The 16195-nt window shown below is 40.2% G+C and overlaps 1 long non-coding RNA gene across 1 annotated transcript in view; it reads left to right on the top strand.

Annotated features, from left to right (window-relative positions):
• Positions 1–5599: 5599 nt before the first annotated feature.
• LOC122790439 overlaps positions 5600–16195 on the top strand; it is a 128559-nt gene continuing 117963 nt past the window's right edge. Inside the window, exons 1-3 of the long non-coding RNA XR_006363018.1 lie at positions 5600–5878; positions 6001–6263; positions 6362–6423. This is a non-coding gene — a long non-coding RNA (uncharacterized LOC122790439). The remainder of the gene's footprint in view (positions 5879–6000; positions 6264–6361; positions 6424–16195) is intronic.

Below are 16195 nucleotides of genomic sequence, written 5' to 3'. Positions count from 1 at the left end.
TAACATTTGTTGACTGGGAAAGTATGACTAGGTCAGAGTCTATTTTCAGCAGAGGCCCAGGGAGAAACTCTCCAGACACATGTCTTTAGAATGTGGGAGGAAACCAGAGTACACGGAGGAAACCTATGTGAACGCAGGGGAGGACATGGAAACTCCAAATGGAAGGCACCCTAGCCTAGATCCGAACCTGAAAACCTCTTACTGTGAGGCAACAATGTTAACCACTGCACCACTATATATATATATATATATATATATATATATATATATATATATATATATATATATATATATATGGTTACCTATCAAAACATCAACTCTTCATAACATCTAAACTCAAAACATCAACACCATAACATCTAAACTTCAAAACATGTAAAACTCATAACATCGAACCTCAAAACATTGAAAACTACAGAGCAACTATAAATAACATCCCACAGAGTTTTTACTATGTTTATGCAGGGGTCAAGCCCCCCTGCACACCCCATGAGGGGGCTCTGCCCCCCACCCCCCGTAAATTAAATATCCCAACTCCAAGATTGCACTACAGTGGGGGAAAAATTTAATTTCCTAACCCCACTGTAGTGCGACCTTAGAGTTGGTATATTTAATTTACGGATGGTGTGGGGGGTGCAGGGGGCTTGCCCCCCTGCATAAACATAGTAAAAACTCTGGGGGTGTTTTTTTGGGCAATTCATATATTTTGTAACTTTTGGAGTTCTTGCATTATTTAATGATTTTTACATTCTTAATGGTAAAAGTGGGGAGGGATTTTTGTACATACATACTGTGTTTGTACGCAAGCAGGTTATGCATTTAGCAAACCTGTTATATTGTTTACATGGGTATGATGTACATGTCTCTTTAAATGTTTTTTCTAGGCTGCGACATAAACTGAGGCTTACTGCTGTTTAAGGCACACACTGATGACGCCTTTGTGCGAAACTGGTCTGTGCTGCAGACTGTGCCTGGAATAAATCCTTCATTTGCAAACCGGCTGCTTTTGTGTCTTGAGTGCTGGAATATTTTGGTGTCTCATATATATATATATATATATATATATATATATATAAAGACATACATATGCACACATACCTATATGTCTACACATATTTATATATACATAAATATATATATATATATATATATATATATATATATATATATATATATATGTATGTATATATACTGCGGTGGTGGTGCTGCGGTATTGTTGTCGCCTCACAGTTAGACGTTGCCCGTTTGATTCTCAGTTAGAGCATCTTCTGTGTAGCAACATGCGTGAATGGGCGTTCCTTCATTGAAGGTTGTGCGTTAGGCCCGGCAAGCCAGTACGTAAAAATCTACTGCCAATCGTTAGCAGACCAGAGTTCCGCTGTGGCGACCCCTAACCGGGAAAAGCCGAAAGACACAAAAAATATATGTATGTATGTGTATATATATATATATATATATATATATATATTGATCTATTTCAGTAGGTTGACGTACCTACCTAAAGACCAAAGACCAGAATGCCAAGATGGAAATACCCGAACTGCAAAATACCGAATACTGACATGTTTGAATGTCAGTAGCATGAAAACATTGTGCATTAATTCCTCTGAGATAGAAAAGTACCACAAACATGGAGATGGCTATACAGTGATGATTAGAAAAATTGCCCTTGTCCCCACTGTAGTGCAATCTTGAAGTTGGTATATATAAGTTGCAGTGGGGTGTATGGGGTGCAGCCCCCACCACATGGTAGTGTGCAGGTGGGGCTTGCCCCACTGCAAAGTGTTTTTTGTAGCTGAGCAGAATTAATGCAGTACGTTTTCACTCTAAAAAAACAATAATAGTAACCAAAAGCAAAAGGCAACCAGTAAAAAACAAAGCAAAAACCGGCAAGCAGGAGACAAAGATCCAACAACAATAGCGTACTATAGTTTAATATCCGCTTTCGTCACAAGACTTCCTCAAGTCTAGGAAGTCTTGTGACGAAAGCGGATATTAAACTATAGTACGCTATTGTTGTTGGATCTTTTGTCTCCTGCTTGCCGGTTTTTGCTTTGTTTTTTACGTTTTCACTCTACTGACATTTGAACATGTCAGTATTCGGTATTCTGCAGGTCCGGTATTTCCGTCTTGACATTCTGGCAGAAAATGGGCCTTCCCTTTCTTTCCTAAGATCCTCCCTCTAGTCCACCAGGTATGCTTCCTCTCTTCTTGCCCCAACTCTCTGGGAATCTCAACCATCCTTCTTCAAACAAAACTGCAACTTATCAAGCTTCAAAAAAGAGTTTAAAACCTACCTTCGGCTTTAGGCCAAATCATCATCCAACACTCACAATTAATTTTCTTTTCTGTCTTAACACTTCACCAAATACTCATATTGATTCTGTCCTCTATCTTCCAGCTCCTCCTCCTCCTGACTCAGTACCTGCAACATTCTTCAGTGTGAATTCCTTGTTAACCTCATTCAACAGTCTGCTCTCTGAAGTAATTATACACACTGGTTAGTAACAGGCATTTTTTACTATTTTACATATCATTTATCTGAATATATTTCTTTGTTCTATTCTCTGCCATTGTTGCTTGTTTGTGAATGTTTTTTTTTTCAGCCTGGCTATGGCTGTGAATAAATACTTGAGATCAGTGTACTATCCCATTAAACAAACAAAAATAAGTGAGCAACTAAACAATCATGCATCATGGTGATCATAAGTCTAAGCAAGTTATGTACTAACAGATTTGTGCTGTAGGCATTGGTTCAACAGTAATATACATATATTGTTTCTTAGACTGTTATTGGGAGGCAGTTTGCTTTTTAATGTCACAATCATGTTCTAGTCAAGGGGACAAATTATAAACTTACCTAGTTAAAAAAATTAATAAATTAAAATAAAAAATAATAAAATGTTATGACTTTTTTAACAAATTGTATATTATCTCTGTATTTTTTCACTGCTCTACTACTTTATTTACTTTTGTATAACTATTGTAAAATTGTATATATCCTGTGGAACTTTTCTCCTCGGGCCTCCACTGAAAACGGGCTCTTCCAGGCCCAGTGGACTATCCAGGTCATCAAACTGTAATAAATAAATAAATACTCTGTATTCTACAGAATATGTTTTTTTCTCAGCATCTCAAGGAAATATGATGTTATATAAACCAGAAGAAGTTTGTTACTGTTTGAACTGATGCCCACAGCACAGATCTATTGGTACACATTTCGCTTAGACTTATTATCACCATGATGCATGACTGTTCATCTAGACTAGCTTTTTAATGGTTACTAAAGTATAATATCTGAAATTATATGTACATTTTGTTGGTGTCATACCACTCAACCTCTTAGAGCAGTGATGGCAAACCTTTTGAGCTTGGCATGTCAAAAATTCGGAAAATGCCTATTGTGACTCTGTTAGTGTGTCATCCCCCCCCCCCCCAAATAGAAACAATTCTTTACATATTCATTTATTTAAGAAATTGTAGTCCAATTGTGTGCTGGTATGTATTATAAAAGTAAGAGAAAAATCAGTGACTTACAGTAGAGAAAACGATATGTGCACTGATAATTGGGCTTAAAATAGTGCAGCAAAAAATGACCCTACTTTTAATAGTAATTTTGAATTGAACTGAAAAAAATATGGAACACATTGCATTTGATTTGATTAACATCAATTAATGACTTTTTTGTTGTTGAGGTTTAATAAATAAGTGCAGGGTCACATATTTCTTGTATTTTTGTTCATTCAGTTTCTTTGGTAACTTGTGTTGGTGAATGCTGGTTTGTCAAGCAAAACGTTGTGGTGTGTCATCTTTGACACGCATGTCATAGGTTCGCCATCACTGTCTTCGAGCAAGAAATCTTGACAAGTCTTAAATAAAAGTAGGACAGAGACTCAAAAATAGGGAGAATTTTTAAATATTGGTTTTATAAAGTCAGACTTTTGATAGAATAACAGGTTTTGAATTAGCATGAATTTTCTGTAGGATATGAAGTCTGAAACTCAGATGACTGTCATTATTTTCAAACTTCAATCATTAATGATTTACCACAAATTTGTCAGAAAACCTCAATTTTATGAAAAACGGACCAAAAATATGAGGCCAAAATCTGGACATTCTGCTAAAATCTGTATAGTTGGTGTGCATGAGGGGGACTTTAGAAATGTGCATGAATTTCTTAATTCTTCTTCTTCTGGCTTTTCCTGATTAGGGGTTGCCACAGCAGATCACCTGTCTGCTCATGACTGGCAGTGGAGTTTTACGTTGTCGAGTTGCCAGCATTGGACCCAACCTTCCAAAGAAGGCACACACACTCACACCTAGGGCCAATTTAGAGTGTCCAGTCCACCTACAGCATGTCTTTGGGATGTAGGAGGAAACCCACGCGACCACACAGAAGGCACCCCAGCCGAGAATCAAACCGGAGAACCTCTTGCTGTGAGGTGGCAATGCTAACTGCTGCACCACCGTGGCTGCCCTGCATGAATTTCTTAATGGAAAGGGCAAAACTGGCACACAAACTTGTTGCTGCACCATCTTGACAAGAGTCAAAACACACACTCTAAGGAAAACAACCTAAATGAAAAACATAAGCAGATGCTCATCTTAATACCAGCCTGATTGAACTATGCATTATTTTTTTCTTCTGTAAATATGTAATTGGCACATCACAACTAATCGGAATTCTGTTAGTGGGATTACTAAGGAAAAGCAACTGTCAAGCGACCCCTTTCTTTGGTGCAACATTGTGCTCTGTTTTTTGTCCTGCCAACAGATGTTAAAGCTGAGGAGCTGAGGCAGTTAAAGTCTTTCGGGATGCATTGATTTTCTGACCATTGCATCCCTCATACAGCGGCATACTAGTCAGAATACTTACTTTATATTTAAAAACGTGATGTTAATAGGGTTGCCACCTTTTCAAATGGCCAAAGTGGGACATTTTTGGTACAAACATCAGATTTTACAGGCTGACACATACCCACGGTCAGTGCAAAGGTTAGAACTTAACTTTTTTGCCTAAATAAAAGCTCATTCTTGTAGCATTTTAGTTGCTTATTCTGTTGCTTATAACATTTAGGTATTTTAGATACAGAATAACTGTTTTATGCAACTATTACATAAAATATAGGAAATAATTTTGTCCTAAAATCTCAGGACATTTGCCATTTTTTAATTTTTTTATCAGGACACAACTGCCCAAAAAGGGACTGTCCCTCGCAAAGTGAGACAGATGGTAACCCTAGATGTTAATATTTCATGTAGATGCTTGACTTTTGCACACGCAGCATCTCGTTTGTTTTTAAGCATGGAAGCTGGAAGGGGACATCACCGGAAGAATGTGGTTATTTATTTATTGGGGGGATACCTCTCAACTAGCCCTGATTTTTAAGGAAGACCCTGATTTTGACTCAGTTTTTAGCTGTGACTGACCCACCTGATCTCTTCTAAAAATGGTCACTACAGGGAAAAAAATAGCGAATTACCTGTCATATATAGACTTCTTTTACTTATGAAAATGTGTATTAATTCACATTCTGTTATTCTGTCAGTGTCGCAGGTTAATAGTACTAATATTTTAAAAGTGTCCCGGACTGTCCCTAATTATTTCTGGATTTGACTGATTGACTGAGAGCTGCTGGACAATGAACTATGCAGGAGGACGCTGAATCTGTTTCAATATATATTCTTGAAACGGTAATTTTCAAGAGTTCGCTGACTTCGCTCTCTACTGATTACTCTCTTCTCGGGCTGTTTTTTTTTTCTTTCTGCATATTCAGTAGCTCCTCACCACATTAAATTTACTATGGTTTGATATTTTAACTGTTTACAGAATACGATTCGACACCCAGCAGGAAACCTCATCTAAGAATGGCCACAGGTACGTTGTTTCTGTAGGCAGTCATGATCATGATGTACATAATGATTTGTTTTATTATTACTTTAAATGGAACGTGCGCCTCTGTACTTTATTAAATTTGACACTCATTCTATTTCGGACAGGACAAGAGTGAATCAGAAGTTTAAGAAATTAAGCACTTGGAGAGTGGCAGCTGAGAGGAGGAGTCGAGATTTACAACCTGCAATTCCTATGTACGCCAGTAGCAGGCTCAGCGAGAACAAAACGTGCTGCGCGTACTTTGTACCCACAGCTGAAGTACTGCATTTTAATCAAAACTGCATTCAGAAAAGGTTTGTACAACAGGTTGCTTAAGTTGTCAGTACGCAGAATTTCTACGCTATGCCCCACAAACCAGAAATGCAAGGTAGGCAGTAATATTTAATGTTTTTGTAAGGCACATATTACGAGGATGTCTAGTTAGTAAACCGCTACAGAATATTTACAGTGTTTTGTTTTCTGCAGGTGGGAAGGCTTTTGGTCGTTTGAAGGCTCAGCAGGAGGAGCGTCTGCAAGAAGTTAATAAGGTTTGGATTTACCAATGCTTTGTGTAAACTGAGATAGTGCCTTGTAACGTTTTAGCTGCTTCTTGCAGAATCGTGTATTGTGGTACTTATTAAGTTTTAGTACTTCTTGTGAAGAACTACTTCTTGTGAAGAACTACTTTACAAGTTTAAGTGGGGTTGGTTTAATTTTTGGAAGCGTTGGTCCTTCTGGAACTAGGCTCAATAAATGAAATTTGTAGCCGTTTATCCGGTAAGGATTGGCTTGTTATTTTAATATTGCCAGTCTGAATTTGATTGGGACAGTCTGAATTTGATTGGGACGTGCTGTACAGCATACATTGATGTCCTCCTTTCATCCACTCTGGCTGTTTTTTTCTTTTTGCTTCACTTCTCATTTAAGCCAGTAGTTTTGAAAGCAGCTACCAGTTTTTAGAAATGTTAGTTGAAGGCGACTTGTGATTTGGTACACCATTTTCTGTTAAGATCCCACACACTCTCTGTTGCTCTTGTCTTTAAGCAGCGTAGAACTATAAATGGATTTAAGCAATAGCCACCAGGTAGTTCTGCTTCTGTCCAGTTTGACTTTCTGAAAGTGGACTTGTGTTGTGCAAAAATCTTAATATTGCTAGAATGTAACCTTTTGTAGTCTTCAAGGTGGGAAAATTTCAAGTTTGGGTACACTTGCTGAAAAGGAGCAAATGTGTACTTGCTAGAAGGTTGGTTTAGATAGTTACAATAACACCATTAAATGGTCTTTATTCTTGCCCCCAAAAATCATTGCAAGTTCCACAGTAGTAAATTTAGTGATTTTAAAATGCAGGACCCCCCCCCCCCCCCCCCCCCCCAGTACTTAAGGATGATAACATAGCCACATATTTAGTGTGTGTGTTTTTTTTTAAGCTATTTTACTGTAACTTATTTTCTGCTGTTATATGTGACTAACGTAATGCTGAGGTTACCTGTGAAGTTGGGCTGTTTAGTGTGTCTTTGTCACTGAAGATGTTTGTAAGTCGTCTTGTGGTCCACATCTGGTATGAGAATGAGGCTGTATAGAAAAGTTGTTACTTTGGCTTAGTTTTCTTCTGAGTGATAAAGTTCTTGCTATGTGAGAAGCAGCAGTTATTTCCTGCTACGTTGAAAAAGGGTTTGTTTATAGCCAGTGCACCATTTAAATGTTGACATCTTTTTCTTGAGTCTGTTACCGTTAACTGTCACGTTTTCCATTTCTTTCTGTCCTTTGTATCTTACTCTGTCACACGAACCACCTGCATGTCCTCTCACCTTATCTTGGGTATTCCTCTTATCTGGCAGCTCCATCTTTGGCATCTTTTCTACCCAGCTTCCCTCCTCTGCACATGTGCAATCTCGCCTCTCTGGCTTTGTCTCCAAACCTCCAGCCTGAGCCTATCCTCTAATGTACCGATTCCTAATCCTGTCCATCTTTGTCACACCCAATGCAAATCTTAACATCTTTACTCTGCCACCTCCAGCTCTGAATCCTTTGTGGGTGTTTTTTTTTTTTTTTTTGTCAATGCAACAGTCTCCAGCCCATATAACATAGCTGGTCGGTCTATCCTCTTGTAGACTTTCGCTTTCACTCTTGCTGGTACCAGTTTGTCACAAATAACTCCTGACGCACTCTTCTCCGCCCTGCCTATACTCTCCACCTCTCTTCCACACTCGCCATTATTCTGAACTGTTGATGCCAAGTATTTAAACTCATCCACCTTCTCCCAAGTATTTGAACTACTCCCCCCTTCACCAGCTCCATTCCCTACATCCCCACCATTCCTCTATCCTTCCTTTCATTCATACACACGCACATACATTCTGTCTTCATATCTCTGTCAGGGTGTCTTCAACCCATTCCCTAATCTCAGTACAGATCTGTGTCCTCTGCAAACATCATAGTCCACAGGGACTCCTGTTTTAATTTAGTGTGTCGACCAGTCTGTCAACACTGCAAATAAGGGGATTTGGAGCTGAAATTACACCTCCAACTTAAACTCATCCATCACTCCTACCGCAGACCTCACCACTGTCACACTACCCTCGTACATATCCTGTACTACTTAAACATACTTCTGTGCCACTCCTGACTTCCTCCTACAATACCACAACTGTCTAGGCACCCTGTCGTATGCTTTCTCTAAGTCCACAAAGGCACAATGTAACTCCTGACCTTCTCTATACTTCTCCATCAACACTGAGCAGACGTTGCATCTGTAGTGCTCTTTCCCAGCATGAAAACCATACTGCTCTTCACTAATCATCTCCCTTCTTAACCTAGCTTCCACTACTTTCCCATCCATAACTTCATTCAGTGACTGATCAATTTTTTATCCCTCTGTAGTTACTACATCACTGCACATACTTCCAAAACACTACTACTTCACTAGTCTGGTATGCTTTCATTTTCCAAGATTTCGTTAAACAGTCTGGTTAAAAACTCCACTGCCATCTCTCTTAAAACACCTCAGTGCTTCCACAGGTATGTCATCTAGACCAACAGCCTTTCAATTCTTCATTCTCTTCATAGCTGTCCTTACTCCTTCCTTGCTATTCCATTGCACTGCTGATTCCCCGCATCAACATTCTCTTCATTCATTGGCCCCTCAAAGTACTCAACACATACTCCTCTACACTTCCCGCATTATCCTTAATCACCCTTACCTGCTGGCCTTTGCCTTCGCTACCTCTCTTCGCTGTATCTCCTTGTACTCTGTCCGACAATCCCACTTCTTTGACAGCCTTTTCCTCTTGTGTATTCTCGTGTACTTCCTTGTCCTCCTTCCTCTGTTCAGATGTCACATCGGGCACCTTTCGGTTTCCTTACCAGCTCTCATGTAGTTCTCCAGCTGTTTAGTAACTCTTTACTGCCACCCAGTGCTTGTCCTTACTGTTCCTGAACTCCACCTCTCAATCGCCTTTTTCAACTTCCACTATTTGATCTTTGGCACTGCTCTCACATTCCTCCTCCTTGATCACAAATGTCCTCCTACAGACCACCATCCTATGGTATGAATGGTGGTAACAAACTTTGTCGTCTTTCCCGGTTAGGGGTCGCCCCAGCGGATCATCTGTCCGCTCATGATTGGCAGTGGAGCTTTACGGTTCCAGCCCAGTGCCCAACCTTCCACAGAGTGCGCACACGCACTCGCATCTAGGGCCAATTTTAGTGTCCAATCCACCTACTGCAAGTCTTTGGGAGGAAACTGGAGCACCCAGAGTAAACCCACGGGGAGGGCATGCAGACTCTGCACAGAAGGCACCCCAGCCGAGAATCTAACCGGAGAACCTCTTGCTGTGAAGCGGCAATGCTAACTTCTGCACCACCGCGGCTGCATAATCGGTGACATTTTCCCTGGATTAAGGCTGCAGCGAAAGTTGCTGTCTGGTTTCAGGAAGCATGAAAAGATCACTGCTGAACTATTTGCTTTTTCAGTGGTGATTTGCATTATCATTTGGTTTTATGAATGTTGTATCTGAGTTTGCATAATGCATCCGGGGACCAAGAACTTCTATTGCCCTTAATCTTGCCTGTGGGAGTTAACCAAGGTACATACTGGGCAGAATGACTAGTGGCGTGTGTGTATGGTTACTTGCTGAAACTGTTCTCATTTCAACTTATTGTATATGAAGGTTTTAGATATTTGTTTTTAATTCTACTTATTGAGCAAGGTGTCTTTGTAATCTAACACCTTTTGGTAAAGAGCTTTATAGTAAACTTTCAAGTTAAGATGGTACCCATTTGGATTTTTAATTCCCTTCAGAATAATGCAGAGTTTCTGCTTTTTCTCCCCATGGCCTTGTCTTACTGGTTGATTGGTGCACCACCTTCTCCCTCCAGAAGTGTGCTGGAGACTACATATAAAGGTGCACAGTGTACATAGTACTGCACACATTACCCAGCTCTGTATACAACAACTTTTTAGTGGTGCCCCCCCCCCCCCCCCACATTGCTTACTTTCCTTTGTCAACATGTCTGCCTCCAGCCCTATTTTGTCATTTACTACTTACCATGCCGTAGTGATTTTCTTGTGGGTTTCTGCATCCCATATGCATTGCAGGTGTTCCTTTATTGCATTTGAAATGCTATGTTGAGTTTTCATGGTTATTCTGCATCCTCTAATCTTTCATAGCATTGTGTATTTTCTTATTGCTAATTACTCTAAGTTTGTTCTGTTGCCTAGCTATCATTTTACACGTGTTTTCCACCCCATGAACCACTAACCATTGCTTAAGCTTGTCTACTGCTCGTATCCAGTATGTCCAATTACCCAATCAGAATGTCTGGAATGACTTTTTGGGTCTCCTGTAACTTAGCTTTTACAGATTCCAGGTTTTTTAAGTTGGTGTCATTGTTTCATTTTATGAATAAGTATGTTGCCCTTTTCCAGTTGACTTGCTGCTCTCCCGTGATTTAAAATGGTTAGTTGGTGTACTTGGCTCTGATGCAATTCACTGATTTTAAGTCTTTCAGTCAGTTCTCCAAGAATTTTTGTCGGGGGAGAGGCTGAGTACCACAAGCCTGACAGCCATTTTTATTATGGCATGTTTTGCTAGCTGTGTTGCTAGCTGTGTATTGCAACTCTTCTCTGCATTACTGGCAGAGTCTGACTCTGTTCTAAGATGTCTTGAATACTATAGCTGGCTGTTGTCCATCTTCATCCTTCTGTTGGGGCTTGTATATCCCTTTTTAAATTTTGGTCTGTATGATATATTTAGAAGATGTTGATGACAGACTGCTGTGACCTGTTGCCAAGATGTTTTTTAAGACCATCTTTATCATATGCTCTTGTTTCAAGACTTCTAGATGGTTGTTTTTTTTTTTTTTTTTTTTTTTTTTTCCTGAAATGGTTATGCTGTTGGGGGTGGTGGTCCTTGTTGGGCAAATATGAAAATCTCTGGAGTGTTTATGCTTGCTACTTCAGTGACTAACTTGCTTTGCTTTAGTTTAATTACTTGGATAGTTTATTGAGGAATATTTATTATTGAATGTGTTGTATGGGAAAATCATTGTAAATGATGATTTTGCAATATGATTAAGGTGGATGGATGTCCAATAATGCAGTATGTTGGTAACTAGAGCAAATGTTTACAAATTTATTTATTTTATTTATTTGCAGTTGGTTTACCAGGATAGTCCATTGGGTCAAATAACCCGTTTTCAATGGAGTCCTGGGGAGAAAAGCTCCAGAACTAAGTATGTTACAAAACGTGATTCATACTAGTTATACAAAAACTGTAACACATTATAAATTATATAATAATCCAAAGTATTTTGACACCAGCAAACAATTTCAAATAAACACAGAAGAAATAACTATGACAGAAGTTTAGATAAAATTAATAGATTATAGATTATAAAGAATAATACATGAAAATTTTGAGTTTATACCATATTCAAAATACTGAAACAAGTTTCTGAGAAATAACAGAAATTTATGAAGGAAGTATTTTGAGGTGAGGGCAAATGTTGTAAATTGTGGGAAAGATATACCAGTGTGAGGCAGATCTCCTTTCAAGTAAAGCTCCTTGCTCAGCTGCAGAGGAATGGAAAAGAGGCACAACTACATACTGCAGAGAAATAGGGGAAATAAGGTGAGGGATGGAAACATTCCACTTCATTTTACATTAAATAGGCCACAAGATATCCAACTTAATAGAATTATTCAAAAGTTAAAAAGAATGGGTAACTTCAGCTTATAACTGTGGTTATCCGTGGTTGTGCTAGCTTCATTAATAGGTTTATAGGTGTGCTTGATTTAATTAACACTTCTGCTGTTAAAGATCAGTTAGAAGACTTATTTAAATGCTTGTAAAATGGTGTTCATTGTTTTTGTCTTCTGAGGAAGGAGGGTCATTGCACCTTCTGAAAGCGTGTTGCTCAAGATATTTGGATTAAAGCTTCTGTACTGGGTGTTGAATCCAGCTCATTTTTGTGTTTTTGTTTGGTTTTCATTTTCTTGGTTTCCTGAGGTTTAATTCCCGCTACTCTAGCAACTTTCTAAGTTTGTAAGAGCAATATTTAATTTCTCTCTCTAATTTTGGGCCTTTGTTCCCTCCCATTGTTTAAGGTGTTGTCCATATCTCTTGCATTGAGGTTGAGCTGCGTGTGTTTCAGATCACTTGCCTTTGGCCTCTAGGTCCCCTGGTGTGGTGGAAGTACTACAAGTGTGGATCACAAGGGTCAGACCTGTACCATTGCCTGGCTCTGGTATGGGAGAGTCCAACTCATTTTGGGTGAAGGAGATCAAGGGCTACAGAATCGGTCACCATTGTTGATGTATACCCCCCAGGGTTTTCCCATTAGTGTAGGCCCACAACGTTGCAGGGCAACAGTCTCCAGTTTTCACCTGAACTGGTGGCTACTGCTATAACCACTTATTTACGTTGTTGATCATGGGGTACAAACCTGGGTTATGAGTAATGCTGGTGCTCCACCCCAGTTCCAGCTACCCAGGGATCATTATTTTGAAGGGGATCCAGAATCTGAGGTTTTGGGAGGGTCTGACCAGTCAGCTTCCTCCTGAGGACCAATAGATTTAGAAAACCAACATGTTTTCCTTTTCCCAAATGCTGGCTTAACTGGGGTATTGGACTGCTCACTCTACAATGTTTACAGGCACAGCCTGGCTGAAGAGACTTACAAAAAAACAAAATGGAACAAATCTCACAAACGGAGTAACCACAGCAGGTAGAAAATCTCTTTAGATTTTGGGATGTATTCAGTTGGGAGCAGGGTATATAATCTTTTGGGGAATGAAGCCTCGAACGTGGCAACTTTCCCTTTATTGACCCCAGTATTATAGGATGTTTGAGAGCTTGCAGTTTTCCTCTGCAGAATGAGTCGCCACAAGTGTTAAGTTCAGGGTGTGCTCTGCCAGTAAAAGGATGGTGTCTTCTCCTATCCAGTCTCTTTAGATAAGGCAATTAGCTAGAATCAGGAGGGGGGTGGACAATGTGCTGCCATTCCATCATGGAAGCTTTTTTAAAGTGTTTTTAAAGATCAGTGTTTTTATGTTTGTATTAAGGTGCATGTATAGTTAGACTAGTTTGCTGGATAGTCTTTCTGCTCAGCAAGTAACTTTGTGAAAGTTTCCAATGTTTCTCAAGTGTAGCTTGGAGGGAGCCAAAACTTTCTGGAAATGCAGCAATGTTTCTGGTAAGGATGTATTTTTGTTTCCGACAGCAGTCAGTCTGATTCTAAAACACAGGTATGATAGGTAAACTGAAGCAAGGGGTGTAAGTGTTCCATATTCCCATGTTTCCACCACATAAGCAGGATATTTTGTGGCACAACAAGCAGAAGCCCCACCCAAATAAAAACAAGGTGCCAAAAGGAAATAGGATGAGAACTCCACTGAACTAACAAGATAGGTTCTTTCCCAAAAAAGAATAATTCTCCTTCCAACCTATGACTGTTATGACTCTGCACCTGTCATCCCTAGATCCCCCTCTGGATGCTCCACCTTGAATGCATTTAACAAGGCAGCTTGGATGTCGGTTTCTGACCAATGGGTGCTCAACATGAGCAGAGATTACCCATGATGCTGAAGGAACATCCGCCTGTGTTAAGGGAGGTTCTTCACACCTGCCACCAGACCCAGTTTGGTTATTTCCTCCTAATACTCCTATGTGAGCTGATCTGGTCCCTGCTTTGGAGAAAATGAGTTTTTCTCCATGTCAACAGAAAAGAGCTATTATGGAGACCAGTGTTGGACCTTTTATTTTTCTGAATCCTTTTTATTAAGTCCCCATGTTAAAGATACTGTCCCTGCAGGCAGTGCTTCCTCTCTTTTTTGCCAGACCACTACTTTCAAATAACACTGGATTTGAGGTATGCAGAGCATCATATCTGCATTGCTTGGTGGCTCAGGAGATAACCAAACACATTAATGCCCTGTGAGCTGTCCACTGCACCTTTAAAAGGACGTGCTGTGATAGTGACTTGGTGCCACAATCCTTGTCATTCACATGTTTTTCTTACCAGGACAACTTTAGCTGTGCAGAGTCTCTCTCTGTCTCTGTCTCTCTCTCTGTCTCTGTCTCTCTGTCTCTGTCTCTCTCTGTCTCTCTCTGTCTCTCTCTCTCTGTCTCTGTCTCTGTCTCTGTCTCTCTGTCTCTCTCTGTCTCTCTCTGTCTCTCTCTCTCTCTCTCTCTCTCTCTCTCTCTCTCTCTCTCTCTCTCTCACCTTGCTGTCGAGGTATGGTTCAGGTTGAAACATTGGAAGGCATGTCTGACACCCTCATGAAGACTCTTCTTCTTGGGGTGCTTAATTGACACTGTCAAAAAATGGCCTTTCTTCCTAAAGACAAGGTCTTGTCCTACCAGACAGTTTCAGGAATTCTCTAGGCGGAACATCGTCCTAGCAATAGGATTCATAGCAATTCTACAACCAGTGGTGTCCATGATTGTCATGATACCACTGGCCTGTCTACAAATGAGGAAAATTCAGTGGCATGTATGGAATTGTAGGGCCAGCACTTTTCTGGAAACCCAGTTGCCAGTTCTAAATTTCCTGAGTTGAGTTAATGTTGGAGTACATTTGAGTATCTGTGCAAGACTTGCCTTCTTCCCACCAGTTACGGCGCATTTTATTAAGATTCTTCAACTTTGCTTTGGGAGCGGTCAGTGGGAGTAAGGGCTTCTTTTGTGGAGGCTCAAGGAAGCATGGAAGCACATATCAAAGAAATGGTGGTTTTAATCCACTCCTTGAGTCATTCACCACCTGTGGACATGTAGTTACTGACCACATTAGGCAAATAAGGGAGTACAAGGTTTTCCTGTCATTTGGCAGTGGGGACTTGGCTTTACAGAACTTGACTCTTCAGGCATCATGCATCTAAGTAGATCCTGGGCACATGCATCAGTGTCAACTCAAGGCAGTGGTGTTCCAAGATCTAGTCCAGATGTGGGATCTACCACCAGTGGATATGTCCACCTCCTTTTCAAAACACAGCAGGAGAAATTCTGTTCCAGAAATCTTTGCAGCCATGTTTCGAGGATAAATGCATTCTACTCTTGGCAATGTTCCTGTGTTAACAATCTTGCCTCTGATTCACAGGGTACAGAAATAAATGGCAAATTATTGTGGTGACCTCCTATTGACCTAGGAATTTTGGCCAAGGGCAGTTGCCACATGCTTCCCCACACTCTGGATTTGTCCACACTGTCTCAGGAGCAACTGCCAGACTGGATGATTATAGTCTTGATTCTCTTTAGTTTCATGAGATGTAGCCAGGTGAAGAGGCCAGAGCACCTGCTACTAGCAAAATCTTTTCCGTTTACAAACGGATGAGGTTTTCTAAATGGAAAGAGTCCCTTGCAGTCAACATCCATCTGTCCTGAAATACTTCTGGATGGCTTGTATGTGCCTATTAAGGGCATCTAGCAGCCATCTCCACTTGTACTCTTTTTTTGATTCCTGTCTCTCTCTGTTGGTTAACAGAATATTGCATAAAAGATCTCCTCCCAAGCAAATTCCTTCATGGTATTGCTGTTGTTGACCTTGCCTTCTTTCGAACCTGCTGATTTTGGAGCTCTTAACCTGGAAAACTTTTGTTTATTGCTCTGACATCTGGAAGGCGAGTCTGAGAGCAGCAAGCGGTCATGGTGGGACGGCCTTACCTTGTTTCTCACAGGTATAGGGTTATTTGACACAGACACCTGTGCCTAAAGTTGTCTTGGAATTCATTCCGTCAACCTCTCCCCTTTAAGTTCTAAGAGCACCTACAGGTGGTTATTTCATATTGTGGATGTGCATAGACAGTTCATGTACTACCTTGAT

This window comes from Protopterus annectens, chromosome 16.part0 (genome assembly GCF_019279795.1).
Source record: "Protopterus annectens isolate FY-2018-M chromosome 16.part0, PAN1.0, whole genome shotgun sequence".
Taxonomy (NCBI): Eukaryota; Metazoa; Chordata; order Ceratodontiformes; family Protopteridae; genus Protopterus; species Protopterus annectens.
Note: the sequence above shows the minus strand (reverse complement) of the source record. Positions and strands in the feature narration are given on the sequence as shown.